Source organism: Orbicella franksi, chromosome 15, assembly GCF_964199315.1.
Source record: "Orbicella franksi chromosome 15, jaOrbFran1.1, whole genome shotgun sequence".
Classification (NCBI taxonomy): Eukaryota; Metazoa; Cnidaria; class Anthozoa; order Scleractinia; family Merulinidae; genus Orbicella; species Orbicella franksi.
Genome location: NC_138159.1, coordinates 13059814 through 13074238, shown reverse-complemented (window position 1 = coordinate 13074238; position 14425 = coordinate 13059814). Strand labels below are relative to the sequence as shown.

At 39.5% G+C, this 14425-nt stretch overlaps 1 long non-coding RNA gene across 1 annotated transcript; it reads left to right on the top strand.

Annotated features, from left to right (window-relative positions):
* The first annotated feature begins 4363 nt into the window (after window positions 1-4363).
* On the top strand, window positions 4364-10699 carry LOC145470049 (uncharacterized). The gene is made up of 3 exons (XR_014042424.1): window positions 4364-4490; window positions 9798-9931; window positions 10260-10699. It is a non-coding gene; the product is annotated as an uncharacterized LOC145470049 (long non-coding RNA).
* The last annotated feature ends 3726 nt before the right edge of the window (window positions 10700-14425 follow it).

Genomic DNA, 14425 nt, shown 5'->3' with positions numbered 1-14425 from the left:
ACCAAATAACATGAGCCGCGATTTATGGCAATCGGTGCAGAGAAGTACTACCTTGGTGTCACATTGTAATTTATTTCATAAAAGTTCCAATAATTTTAATTTTGCCACCGAGGACAAGACTAATCGAGGTACTTGTTTTTTCCTGCCTACAAGGACAAATTCAGTTCATTTTCTGAGAATAACAATACACTAATCGAGGTGGTCTTGTAGTATTATTAGGTTGATTTCAAACCTTTATCACAGGTTTCTCAGAGCTACAGCCTACAGACGGCTTGTTTGGTGGATATTCAGCTACTTGGGCTGGGACAACAGGAGACCATTGCCAGCATGTATTTACCACAATATAACATCCAGATTTGGCAATAATCATACGACTGGATATCTATCAACTGAGGAGAGCGACTGAGATGAAAATTGTTCAGAAGAGTAGTTTTCTTTATTTCTAATAAAGTGTTACAATCAAATTTGCTCTGACTTGTTCTCTTCCTGTATACATAAACATTTATTTGGGGCTCATGTGACTTTGTCCTCTCTACAGTTCAGGCAACTTAAGATGGAACATGATTAAAATTATCAAAACTGCAAATCTGAGCCCCCAGACATTCAAATGTTATCTTTCAAACTGGAGTAATAACCATGATGCTGAGGGGCACCAGACTGACTGTAATGCTAACTATTTATGCTCTTTCTATGTTAGGCATCTAGTTGCAATGGGCAGTGATTGCGTCAATGGCCTGGCTTTTTACATGTACATATGCTGCAGGTGTAGGACTTTTTCTTTGGTGGGGATTCTCCTTCAGCCAGTTGATTTTGTCCAGCCTCCATTGCATCCTGCTCAGCAACTAAAAAAGAAATGAAAAACAAAAGTCACTTTAGAGGTGGCAGAAAGGTTGGATTTGGTTTCCATCTATGTTTGATAATTTGTAATTTTGTAAGAAACACCATCATTTTTCTGGTTTTGTCATTAAATATTTTGGCTCAAGTTCATCTGGCAATCAGTCTACTGTTACATTCTTTAACTAACATCTGGTCACAAAGCTGGACTTGATTAATGGAATGTCAAGCAGATATAATAATAATAATAATATTGGAAAAAAAGAATGTTTCCAACAATGAGAATTTGAATGAATTTACATAAGTCCTTCTAAGTTTCGTATTTTGCATTACTCTGTGTCCCTTATTAGTATGGGTTTCTCCCAGACTACATGGTTTGACACTTAAATAAAGTCTTTATTATTATTATTATTATTGTTATTATTAGTAGTAGCATTAGCATTAGCATTAGCATTAGCATTAGCATTAGTATTAGTATTAGTACTACTATTTATAAGCTATACATTTACCCAGGGGAAATAACTCTGACCTGGTCCTCTTCTTGTTTTTCTGCTTGTTCTGTGTGGCCTCATCTTTACTCAGCCTCTTTGCAAACTGCCTGTTCAAGGCTAGGGCTCTGGGACCCTCTCTTCATATATTTTTTTATAACATTGCCTAGATCTTTCAATGGCAAACTGAATAGAAGCTTTTGAATGTCATCGACATAACCTAAGGAGATAATGAATACAAGTACTCAGTTGTCATATGTTACTTAGTAAAACAGAATATTAGTTGGGAAATTTAATAGCCGAGGTAAGTTTAAAAAATAATCAAGCGTGAATTAAAGGATGTTTTGACCAGCTGTCATCATATTTATCTTTCTTCACCCTTAGAAGTTGGGTAGTCTGATAATACACTCACCATATGTAGGAGGAACAGCCACCTCGCGCACCACTTCTTTACCAGGTTCAAATTTTGGATATGATACTCTGTAGTAAGGTTTTCCATCCTGGCCTGTCTCTGTTTCCCTGTGAACATTTCCATTGTAGTGTAGGCTGCACAGAATATGTCTAAAATGTTTGATGTAAATTGTAAGTATTAAGACACAATACAGTAACAATGAAGTGGTACAATCTTGCCAAATAACCTCTGGCATGTGAACTAGTTTTGAACTCTCTTGAGTTGTGTTAAAACTATTTTTATCTTGCCTTGCCGACTGTAATTACCTGCAGAAAGTACCAAACCAAGAGAAATGAATCGATTTTGGATGCCAATGATTGAGGGTGGCATGAAAACCCTCCAGGCAGCTGGTTTGAGTATCCGGTGACAGCTTCTTAATGTCGGCTAAGATTCTCGTGCTCGATAGGATAGAGGAGATTTTGTCCTACGCTTTTGTGCCTAATAGGAATGTAAATAAAAAAAAAAACCACATAGTGATAAACCAGTTTACGGGTATAGTAGCACACAAATTAACACAAACAGGGTTCGTACCCTTTTTCAGAAACAAATTTCCAGGACTTTCCAGGACTTCTCCAGGACTCCGACTGAGTTTTCCAGGATTCTAAAATTCACGTTAACCCTTTCACTCCGAAGATCTCAATGTTAATTCTCCTTACTGTCTGCCATACATTTCATATTTTTTACTTGAGTTTAACAGATTTCCAGAACTTTCCAGGACCAGGAGCCTTTTTGCAGGACTTTCCAGTCCTGGAAAATGCCACAGTCAAATTCCAGGACTTTCCAGGTTTTCAAGGACCTGTACGAACCCTGCACAAAGTATTTACCTATTTTGATCCAACTGGATCATCCCCTTGCGTTATCGCTACATCAATGGTTGGGGATTCTTCTTTTTCACTTCTTCGAACACTAGGGTGATCTGCTAGGTCGATCATCCGCGAAAAGCTTTCTGGTGTGAAATGGACTGAACACAGCACTGATGTCTTCGTTGGTTTGAAACCGGGCCGGTGTTTTTGCACAAATCTCGTCCATTTCCTTCTCACACTTTCGTTTGAAGGAAAAAAGTGCATCGATATGCTGGGAGGTAAACTAGAATTAGTGCAGCTAACTAGCCAGGGCCGCCAGCTACACAATATTTCCCGGAGACTCTGAGACTCTTCGATTTCGCTTATCCGCCATTCTCCCCGGCACAATCTACACAACTGATGACGTCACAACGCATTCTATGGCCGCGCGGAAATTGTCGCAAATTTCTGGCTTAAGGTGGCTCCATAAGGTAATCATTTATGGCGTTGCGCGCGCAAGTGTTATGTTTTGAATGCTGTTTTTGCATTCGCTTTCACACCTAGTCCTCTCAAACTTATTACATGTAATAAGCAATGATTAAATGGTGTTTTGCTATCATCTCGGTTAAAATTTTGGGATTTAGTCTTAAATTATAAATGCCCAAACAAATCTGTTTTTTACTGTTTTTATGGCTTTATTTGTGATTTCATGAATTCCCTTCGGTGAAATCTTCCAAAAGAAAGTAGGGTTTTTAAAGGCAGTTTTTTCAATATTTTCAAATTTATGTCTTTTACCGCTGCAAAAAATCTGGTCTTATGGATTTCCCTGAAAAACGAGCTCCGACTAAAGTAAAATATTTACTACCAATCTCCCAAATTTTACGGAATTTCACCGAAGGAAACGCGAGAAATTTCACCGTCAGTTTTGCTTTTTGTGCCCGTATTAAAGTGATAAAATATCGAAAAACACTGACGTTTTCCTTTGAGCGCGCGCAGATTACTTCCTCAGCGCTCTTAAGGACGGTGCCTACTAAATACAAAGGTTTTTTCGCCAGGTTAGGACCTCGCGGAAAAAGTAGATCTTTGCAAGGGCTATTGGAATCCACAAAGAAAAATGGGGGTAGCCACGCATTTTTTCGAGATAATTAGCCTTGAATCTCAGCAAAAATGCTGACATCAGCATTTTTCTGAAAAGAGAAGGAAAGGATATTTCTTAACAGATTTTCTTAGAATTCCCTTTACATACAGAAAAGCAAGCACATTTATAAAGATCTTAAAACTACATGGTAAATGGTAACATAAAAACCATTTTTGGTATGTTTTTGATAACAAAATCATTGCAACAGCGCTTATAGTGTCTCTGACAGCCTTCCTCTGGTTCAATTAAAATACAGTCTAAATACCTTTTGCTCACAACCAGAAACTAATCACGTGTTGAATAGGCTTGCCACTTCCACTTCCACTTCAATTTTGAAAACTTTTACGGTGCCCGTTACATTTTTTCCTGTCACCTCCCCAGTAAGTAAAACATATCTCGCGCTTGTTTTGCGCGCGCACTACGCCATCTGTACATGTTTACTGTTGGATTTCAGTATAATCTTCGACAGATAACAGGTAGTTTTTCAGCTGGAAGACGTTAACAGTTAGTGGTTAGCGATATGCTTCTAGTCTGGTGTTTCTGGTTTAAGTTCAGGTTCATTAAAGGAGTACGTCACGACCCGCGCATGTGCGAAATTTGGCTCCGTTCTCATTGAGATTCAAATGCATCCGCCATCTTGAATTTGTCGGAGTTGTTAAATTCTGCGCGAATTTAGCCGTTCTTGGTTAAAATTATTACGTCTTTTTGTCGCGTGTGTGGATTTCTTCTCGTCGATCTACTTATTTTATCGCAGAGGCAAAATTATGGACGCAGAAGAGGCAAGAAAGGCTACGGTGGTGAGTTTCCTTCGACTCCATAACCTGACAGATTTGAAAGTGTGAACTGTTTCGTAGTTTCTGGGAATATGTGTAATATATTCGTAACCGGAAGTTGTGTTAAGCTGTTTTATTACCCAAGATGCTTAGAGAATAAAGTTGTTGTGTTGAGCAAGCCTCGTGAACTTGTGTTGTTATGTCACCAAGCCATATTTTTGCTAGTATGTTTCATTTTGGCGACGAGGATGGGATACTCTACATGCACGAAGACGTATGAGAAATCCAGTGAAGTTTTGATTTTCTCTGTGTGAGGTAAAAGGTTTGTTTTCGACCGAGGCAACTTGATCAAAGTTTGAGCACGTGCTATCAAAATGGCGGGAATTGGATTGTTTTTGTCGTGTCGGCGAGTTCAGCCCTGAGCGAGAGACTTTTCGTTCCTATGTGGAAAGAATGGAAATGTTCTTCATGGCAAATAACATCATAGAAGAAATAGGCGAGGGTAAAGAGGAAGCCAATCTCGCAGTTGCAAATAGAAAACGTGCTATCTTTCTGACTGAGATTGGACCCGAAGCATATTCTACCCTGAGCAATCTGCTGGCACCAGTGAAACCAAAAGACACTCCTTTTGCGGACATTGTCAAAGCATGGGAGAAACATTACAATCCAGCGCCATTGGAGATAGGAGAGAGTTTTCATTTTGGAACTCGCTATCAAAAACACGACGAATCCATCAGTGACTTTATTGTGGCCTTGAAGAAGTTATCGATTCATTGTAACTATGGGGAGTTTCTCAACCGAGCTCTGAGAGACCGTTTTGTGTGCGGATTGAACAATCCCAAAATACAGAATAAACTTTTGAACACCGAGGATCTTTCTTTTGAGAAAGCGTGCCAGATTGCAAAGTCAATGGAGATGGCAGAGAAGAACACCCAAGAATTCCGTCCTGTCAGTGCAAGTGATTACAGCCAAGGCATAGTAAATAAACTGGAAACTGTAAACACTAAGGAACCCTCATGTTACCGGTGTGGTGGTAAGCATGCTGCACCTAAGTGTAAATTTAAGTCAGCAAAATGCTACAAATGTAGCAAAGTAGATCACCTTGCATCAGTTTGTCGCAGTAAAGATGTTGAGTCTAGCATGAAAACAAAACAACCAGGAGCTAAAGGTACTGTTCATAGTGTCTTAGAATCAAACACAGAAGGCTGTGATGATAATGATGAATTAGGTATTTATTCCATGTATGCAGTTGGTACAGATAATCCTACCAACAAAAGTTATACTGTAGAAATGACCATAAATGGTTCACCATGTGCAATGGAAGTAGACACTGCAGCTGATTACTCAATAATGAGTAAGAGCACACATTCTCAGAAATTCAGTAGTTTTCCACTTCGTCCGTCAAAAGTTGAATTGAAAACCTATACGGGTGAAACCCTTACAGTGTGTGGTAAAATGCTGCGTGATGTAGTGTACAAGGGCCATGAATATACGTTGCCAATTATTGTAGCTGATTATGAGAAGAAGCCTACTTTGCTGGGAAGAAATTGGTTAAACCATATAAGGCTTGAGTGGGGTGAAATATTTAGTTTAACAAGATCCAAGTTGGAAAGTGCCAAAAGTCAACTTGATGGATTACTAGCTAAACACAGTGAGTTGTTCAAAGATAGCTATGAGGGCATGAAAGGGTTGGAAGCACACATCACCATGAAAGATGGTGCAAAGCCTAGATTTATTAAGCCACGTAGAGTTCCATATGCACTAAAAGATGAAGTTGAAAAGGAGTTGGATAAATTAGAGAAAAATGGGGTAATCGTTAAAACTGACAGATCAGACTGGGCAAGCCCAATAGTAGTTGTGCCAAAGGCTGACAAATCGGTTAGAATTTGTGGGGACTACAAAATAACCATCAACTCAGCTGTTGAAGATGAGCAGTATCCCCTTCCCACCCAACAGGACTTGTATGCTGCCCTCTCGGGATCAAAATTTTTCAGCAAACTTGATTTGTCGCATGCATATGCTCAGCTAAGTGTTGACAAAGCAAGTCGTGAGTACCTGACAATTAGCACACACAAGGGACTCTATTCCTACACCAAATTACCATATGGGGTTAAATCAGCACCTAAAATATTCCAAGCTAAAATGGATATGATTTTGCAAGGAGCAGAAAAATGTGTGTGTAAGCAGGATGACATTCTTATTGGTGGTTTCAGTTGGCAGGAGAATATCAAAATCCTGGCTGAGGTATTGGAGAGGTTGCATAAATATAACCTGCATTTGAAGATGGCAAAGTGTGAATTTCTGAAGAGGAAAGTTGTCTATTTGGGTTTGAAGATAGATGCTGAAGGTTTGCATCCAGTTGAGGAAAAAGTGGATGCTGTAAAAAGGGCACCAGTACCACAAAACGTCAGTGAGTTGAGATCTTTTTTGGGCATGGTCCAGTACTGTCACCCATTTCTACCAGGTTTAGCAACCACACTAGCACCATTACATGAGCTCCTCAAAAAGGGTGTCCAGTGGACATGGACAAAAGAGTGTCAGCAAGCATACGAAGCTTGTAAACAAGGTCTCACCAGTGATGCACTGTTGGTGCATTATGATGGGGGCCGTGAACTGAGACTTGCTTGTGATGCGTCCAGCTATGGAATTGGAGCAGTTATTAGCCATGTGATGGATGATGGCCAGGAGAGGCCAATAGCCTATGCCTCTCAGACACTGACTTCAAGTGAAAGGAACTATGCACAAATTGAGCGTGAAGCATTGTCAATTGTTTTTGGTGTAAAAAAATTTCACCAGTTTTTGTATGGGCGTAAATTTACCCTGATCGCTGATCACAAACCATTGTTGGCAATTTTGAATCCAAAATCCGCTATCCCCACACTAGCAGCAGCTCGAATGCAGAGGTGGGCTCTAGTACTTTCGGCGTATGACTATGAGATTGAATACAAAAGATCTGAAGACCATGCCAACTGTGATGCTCTCTCAAGGCTACCACATGAGGACTCCACAGTGGGAAGTGAGGGTGTGGTCTACAGTGTGAGTGTAATTGATCATGATTTTCCAATCACTGCAGAAGATATAGGAAAGGCAACCCTTGTAGATCCTGTACTTGGTAAGGTACATCAATTTGTGATGTCAGGTTGGCCAGAAGTGTGTCCTGATGAGACCCTCAAACCCTATCATAATAGAAGAAATGAGCTGTCCTGTGAACAGGATTGTGTCCTTTAGGGCTCTAGGGTGATTATTCCACCAATCTCTAGGGCCAAACTGCTGAGGCAGTTGCATTGGGAACACCCTGATATATGTGGTATGAAAGCAATTGCTCGTACATGCATGTGGTGGCCAAAAATGGATCAGGAAATTGAGGAAGCAGTGAGAGTATGTACAGTATGCCAAAATGTTAGAAATGCCCCACCCAGTGCACCCCTGATCCCATGGAAGTGGCCAACTAGACCATTTCAATATTGATTTCTGTCAGAAGGGTAATGATTACTTCCTTGTGGTAATCGATAGCCACTCGAAGTGGATTGAAGTGAAACATATGAGCTCTACAACTACTGAACGGACTATTGATGAGCTCCGTTTAATTTTTGCTTCTCATGGTTTACCTGAAGAGGTGGTGTCTGACAACAGACCACAGTTTACGTCCACTGAATTTGCCGAATTCATGCGCAAAAATGGCATCAAGCACACGTTGGTTCCACCCTATCACCCTCAATCTAATGGGGCAGCAGAGAGGTCTGTGAGAGTTGTTAAGGATGCTTTAGTTAAACAAGTGCTTGAGGGTAAAAAGGACATCTCTATGAAACACAGACTTGCTAATTTTCTATTTCGGTATCGCACAACCCCTCACAGTACAACTGGTGTGATCCCCGCTGAGTTGATGGTGAAACGTTGCCTAAGAACAAGGTTAAGTCTGATTAAGCCTAATCTGGCACAAGTTGTAGAGAATAAGCACGAGAAACAGAAAATGTATAAGGATTTGAAATGTAAGAGAGAAAGATCCTTTGTAAGAAATGACAGGGTGTGGGTACGAAACTCGAGGGCTAATTCTAAGACTGATAAGTGGATTCCAGGCACTATAATTAAAGTTTGTGGGCCCAGAACCTATGTAGTTAGGACAGGACACAAAACCAGATATGTACACACTGATCACATGATAAGAGCACATGATAATGTACCAGATGATGTCAGTGAGCCAGATGTCGTGGTGCCTGAATCAAGTGGTCAGAAAATAAATGATGATAATGTGAATCCTCTCGATAGTACTTCTGAACCACATGTAGATCTGCCTGAAAACGAGGATACTGTTGTATCTCCTTTAGTTGTAAGTAGTCCACCTACAGTTTTGCGAAGATCCCAAACGATTAGAAAACCAGTTGTTAAACTTAACCTGTAACTGTAGGTTATCACTATGTCTTGGATATAAGTGCATCCTGAAAATCTGGGGGAAAGCAGTGTAATAGCGGAGCTCCGGCGGCCCGAAGGGCCGCCAAGCGGAGCCCCATACTCATATAGGAAAGAAAAGGAAACCCATGAGTTGATTTTCTCATGGTTATCATGGCTAGCGGTATTGCTCGTGGGCGCGTACGCACGACGGCGACGACGACGGCGACGGAGTCGCGCAACATGGCGGCCATACTCCAAATAATAGGTTGACAGAGACATGCAGCCTTGGTTTACCGTGTACTTCTTTGATATTGGACCTCCATGTTATGATCAACTGACACCTGTCAAAACAAAGTATCCGCTGACCAGTATCACGTGACCATATCGCGGGCCCAAGTTTACAGCTCATCGAGGTCACGTGTTTTTTGGAAGTTGACCGCTGATCAAGTGCTGGTTTTCGGTTGGATCGCGGGCTCATGTCAGGTTAACTTGTTGAAAACTGGGCAGGATTGTCCGGAGGCCAATCAATGCTAACCCAGGATTAAAAGTTAACAGAATTAAATTTTTTTCTTCTGTACAAATATTTTTTGCTGCTTTGTTTGGTGTATATGGGCCAAACAATACACAGAAAACCTCACCGCAAAGTTACAAAACTCAAATCAAAATTAATTCTACCTTTTCCTGGGTTAGCTTAGTCGGGTTCTGAACAACCTGGCCGAGGAGCTACGCTTTTAGGCTGGCCTAAATCTATATATTATATTCGTAACCGGAAGTTGTGTTAAGCTGTTTTATTACCCAAGATGCTTAGAGAATAAAGTTGTTGTGTTGAGCAAGCCTCGTGAACTTGTGTTGTTATGTCACCAAGCCATACTTTTGCTAGTATGTTTCAATATGCTCGGACGCAACGTCCATTTTCTCTTTCTTCTATCGTTATCCTCATAGGAAAATCGCATCTCCTGTTCGTGCGAAAGCGCTTGTTCCACGAAACAGAAAACAAATGCAAATCGTGGCTGCCCTTGCAAGATGTGGAAGTGAGTGCACGTGTGGTTCGACAGCAAATCCGTGTCGAAAACACGGTGAGATTCCTTATTTATGCACTTAGCTTTGATGTAACATTGTTTGTAAGTAGGTATTGAAGGCTGCACGCAAATGGAACAACTAGATTTCTGGCTATTTTTGGTTCTGTTTGTGTTCAAGTCTTCATATGTACATACATGTATATTCATGTGTACAGCATGTCTTTTTCATTTAGGCCAAACATTTCACCAAGCATAGAGCAGATTCGAGTTTTTGCAGTTTGAATTGTCTTTCCCTTGAGCTGAGAAGATTCCTAGGAGAGTTTGATTTTTCATATACTGATACAAAGGACAACAGCTTTGACGTTACTCTTTTTTTCATGTCAAGGCTGGTGCAAGTACAGCTTCATTTGTGGCTGAAGAACACAGCCATATCAGACTGACAACGGGCCAAGTGAAGAGCAGGAGAGGATAAAATAAAATAGAGATGCAAGGGTCTGCTTGTATAGAAATATATTTTTATTTCTTATTATTCCAAGAACAAAAATATGCGTAAATATGGAAAAGACCACAAAAATCAAAGCTTGAACACCAATTCAAATGCATAAAGTTTAGCAAGGCAAGATTTGTTTTGTTCCTACACTTGATTTTTTTTATTTCTAGGCCCACTTGAATTGGCAAAAACTCTGTGCTTGCTAGCAAGCTGTCAAACTTGAATCTTTGACACAGTTGTTGGCTCTACCTAAAATAGATCAATTACAACACTTAATTTTGTCAGGCAAGCACAAAATACTTTACAGTACTCTACTTTATTGGTAATTACCTCCATAATGTTCTTTTAGGAATTCATTCAAATGCTTGATGAAGCAGTGTGTGCAAGCTGTGTACCAGAAGCCTGCCTAGAAGAATTGACAATTTAGATGAGACCATCGCACGACTCGGTGAAAGCGACATTTCTCAACCCACCCCTGGCACATCCACAGAAGGACAGATGACAAGTGTGGATGGAACGCCTAACCCTACACCTCCTTCTAGTAACTCGGCAATACCATGGTGCAAGTGTGGCATGTACCAAATTATGCCACAAGAAATAGACTGATGACAATAGCACGCATGTCTTCATGAATGCAGCCTATTGGCAAAATGTTCTCCATAGATACAGTTATCTGGGGAAAGGAAACCAGGTGTGCCCTTCCTGTGTAGTAACAGTTATCCATTGGCAATATCCCTTACACTGGAGTTTATATGGGATTCAGGGCTGATTAAACCAAAGCAAATGTAGCAAATGCAAGTAACAAGTTGCCTCCCCCTGAAGAAAAGCCCACAAAGAAAGCATTTATAGTAATAGTGGAAGAGGCCTTTGTTTTGTTAATTTAAATCACCTTCACACCTGGTTTTCATCTTTATCATTGCACATTCAGGATGGGTGTTGGTTCATTATGCTGAAATAAAATGCATGGTCAATACATGGTTCTGAGTTGAAAATTCACCAACAGCTAGTTCATGAATTTGTTACTTCAGTATAACAAGGCCAATGTTTATTACTGGAAAAAATATCAATATAGAGAAAAGATCAATAACTTCAAGGTACAGACAGAAAAAAGATCAATAAAACAAGGTATAGACTAGAAGAACACACTGGGATTTTTAATGAACCAGATTTTCAAGCTACATCTCTAGGCACTGAGGCAGGCTTGTGCAATTTTAAAAATATTTCCCTACAACTGATGGCAGTGCCAAAACCCAAAACAAAACCACTGAAATGAAACTCCTCACAACTGTCAACGGCCATATGCTACTATTGTGGACTAAAATGAAAGCAAAAATTTTCTCTGTGACCAAATCAAGTTTAATGAACCTGTACTTAGACCAGGAACACCACAATAGTAGCATATCACTAAGCACCAACTGTTACCGTCTTCCGGCTGAAAAACTATCTGTTATCTCTCGAAAATTATACTGAAATCCAACTGTAAACACGTACCTGCAGATGACGTAGTGCGCACGCAAAACAAGTGTGAGATACGCAATTGTTTTACTTACTAGGGAGGTGACAGGGAAAAATGTAACGGGCACCGTAAAAGTTTTCAAAAAAGATGAATAACTTTTAAAAACGCGTGGTTACCCCTACATTTTATGTTATGAAATGGAAGTGGCAAGCCTATTCAACACGTGATTAGTTTCTGGTTGTGAGCAAAAAGTGTTTAGAGTATTTCACCTGAGCCCAAGGAAGACTGTCAGAGACGCTAAGAGCTTTGTTGCAACGATTTTGTTATTAAAAACATATCAAAAATGGTTTTTATGTTACCATTTACCATGCAGATTTAAGGTCTTAATGTGTTTGCTTTTCTGTATGCAAAGGCGAATTCTAAGGAAATCTCTCAGGAAATATTCTTTTCTTCTTTTTTCACAAAAATGCAGATGTCAGCATTTTTGTTGAGATTCAAGGCTAATTATCTCGAAAAAATGCGTGGCTACCCCGCTTTTCGTTGTGGATTCCAACAGCCCTTGAAAATATCGACTTTTTCCGCATGGTCCTAACCTGATGCAAAAGCCTTTGTATTTAGTAGGCACCGTCTTTGAGTGCTTAACTTTGAGCACTGGAAAATACCACTTTTTGGTGCCCCTAGACTGTTCTGATAACGAAATTCGATAAAGCAATAACTCAATTTAAATACTAATAAATAAAAATGGTGTTCAAAATTTCGGGTCATGGGCCGGCTTCATCACTACTTGTCAAGAGTTCCTGACTTGTGTGTGTGGGAAGACTCCCTGTAATGACCTATATGGGGAAGCCCAGCTCAAGATGGGTACCTTTTTCAGGCTTCAGGTATACATGTCATTATAAAATGATAGGGATTTCACAAGTTGAGGTGTATGAAAGGGTAGGGAAATCTGTCATTTAGGGATTTCTATTCTGGTTCTAAAATGTTGTTGAAGAGCTCTCATTTACTCTCCTCAGCCAGAATGAAGAGATTCTGTAATATTGTTTATTGACTTCTTTCCAAGGGAATAGAAAAGGGATGCAGTATTCTTAAATAGGTTTGTTAAAGGGGTGCATGTACCCTTTTGCAATGAAAGTTGTAGAAAAGAGATGCCTTTTCTACAAAAGGGTAAGGGGTAATGGACCTTGAGATGGAGCCTCCCCATTTAAAGCTTTGTAGAATACCCCTTCCCCCCCCACCCCCCCCCCCCTTGTGTGACAAAGATGTTCAAATTATTGTTCTGTGGAAAAAGGCACTTTTTAAAAAACAAAAGTGCCAAGGGACTGAGTGAGTGTCAATGCAAGTTTCCATTTGTCTTTTGAATTAAATTGGGTATAACATTATCTTCAACTATAAATAACCATACTTTGCAGCTTCACAGAGAGACCCAAACTGATAATGAAAACATACCTTTTAACACTTAAACTTTTATTTTTGCCCCTTCCCTTGTACCTTGTGATCTTTGTAGGGAATTTCTGAAAAGGTTCCCCCCCCCCCCAAAAAAAAAAAAATTCAAATTTTATATAAAAATCACTTTTTGTTTTGAAAATGATCTCAGAGACAACAAAACATCATTTTTATGGCTAGCTTTTATGTTACACTGTGTTTTCAACAAACTGTTTATTTGGAAAAAAAAATGTTCAAGGAAAAAATGAACAGGGAGAAACAACAACATTAACAAACTACTTTTTTAGAAGAGCTAGTGCTAATTGTATATTTTTCTAAACTTACATGTACATGTTCTAGGTCAACATAATTTGTTTTCACAATTTACCACAAAAGAAAACACCACAGAAAGAAGAATTATTATAGTTGCATCATATTCTGAGCTACTGACATTTTTACATGGAAACATTTCCCATAAAAAAAATTCCAAATTATATTCTTACCAGAACAACAACATATCAAATATATTTTGCAAAGAGGATTACTTATAAATTAATAAAATTGATGTGAAATTTGCTTTTTAATTTTTGTAATCCTGACCTTACAGAATGCAACCTTTGGTTTAACTGGTTCACTTTACTGTTAAGGAATAACGAAATAAATCACACCAGAGTGGCTTTGTATCTTTATCATAATTCCCATTATCAGTAGAGAAATCACACTTGTACAGGTCCACTGATACTCTTATGTGTATGCTAAATGTGGGAAAATCAGGTTGCATCATCTAAATGAGCATTGTATGCCTTCGCGGGGTTTATACGACAGGAGGTAACCACCTGAGAAAAGACAAACCTAAATTACGTCATTGTTTCAATGGCTCACCGTAAGTTGGCATTTGCTCATTTACCACCTTAATAATTAGCAAGATGTTTGCTTTCAGAGAGGTTCTTAAAATTCACAAGCACACCACCCACCCCCCTCATCCCCCTATTCCTACTCTCCCTCAGCCAGCATCCCATTTCAACCCTCCAATATTTCCATAATCACATTAAATCAGTAATTTTTTTTCTAATTTAGTTCTGACTTAGATTCATCTCCACTCAGCCATGAAAGCAATGGTGGCAGATTTATTATTGCTCTCAGATTCCCACTTCCCTAATTTTCACAGAATTAAATTCGGTTA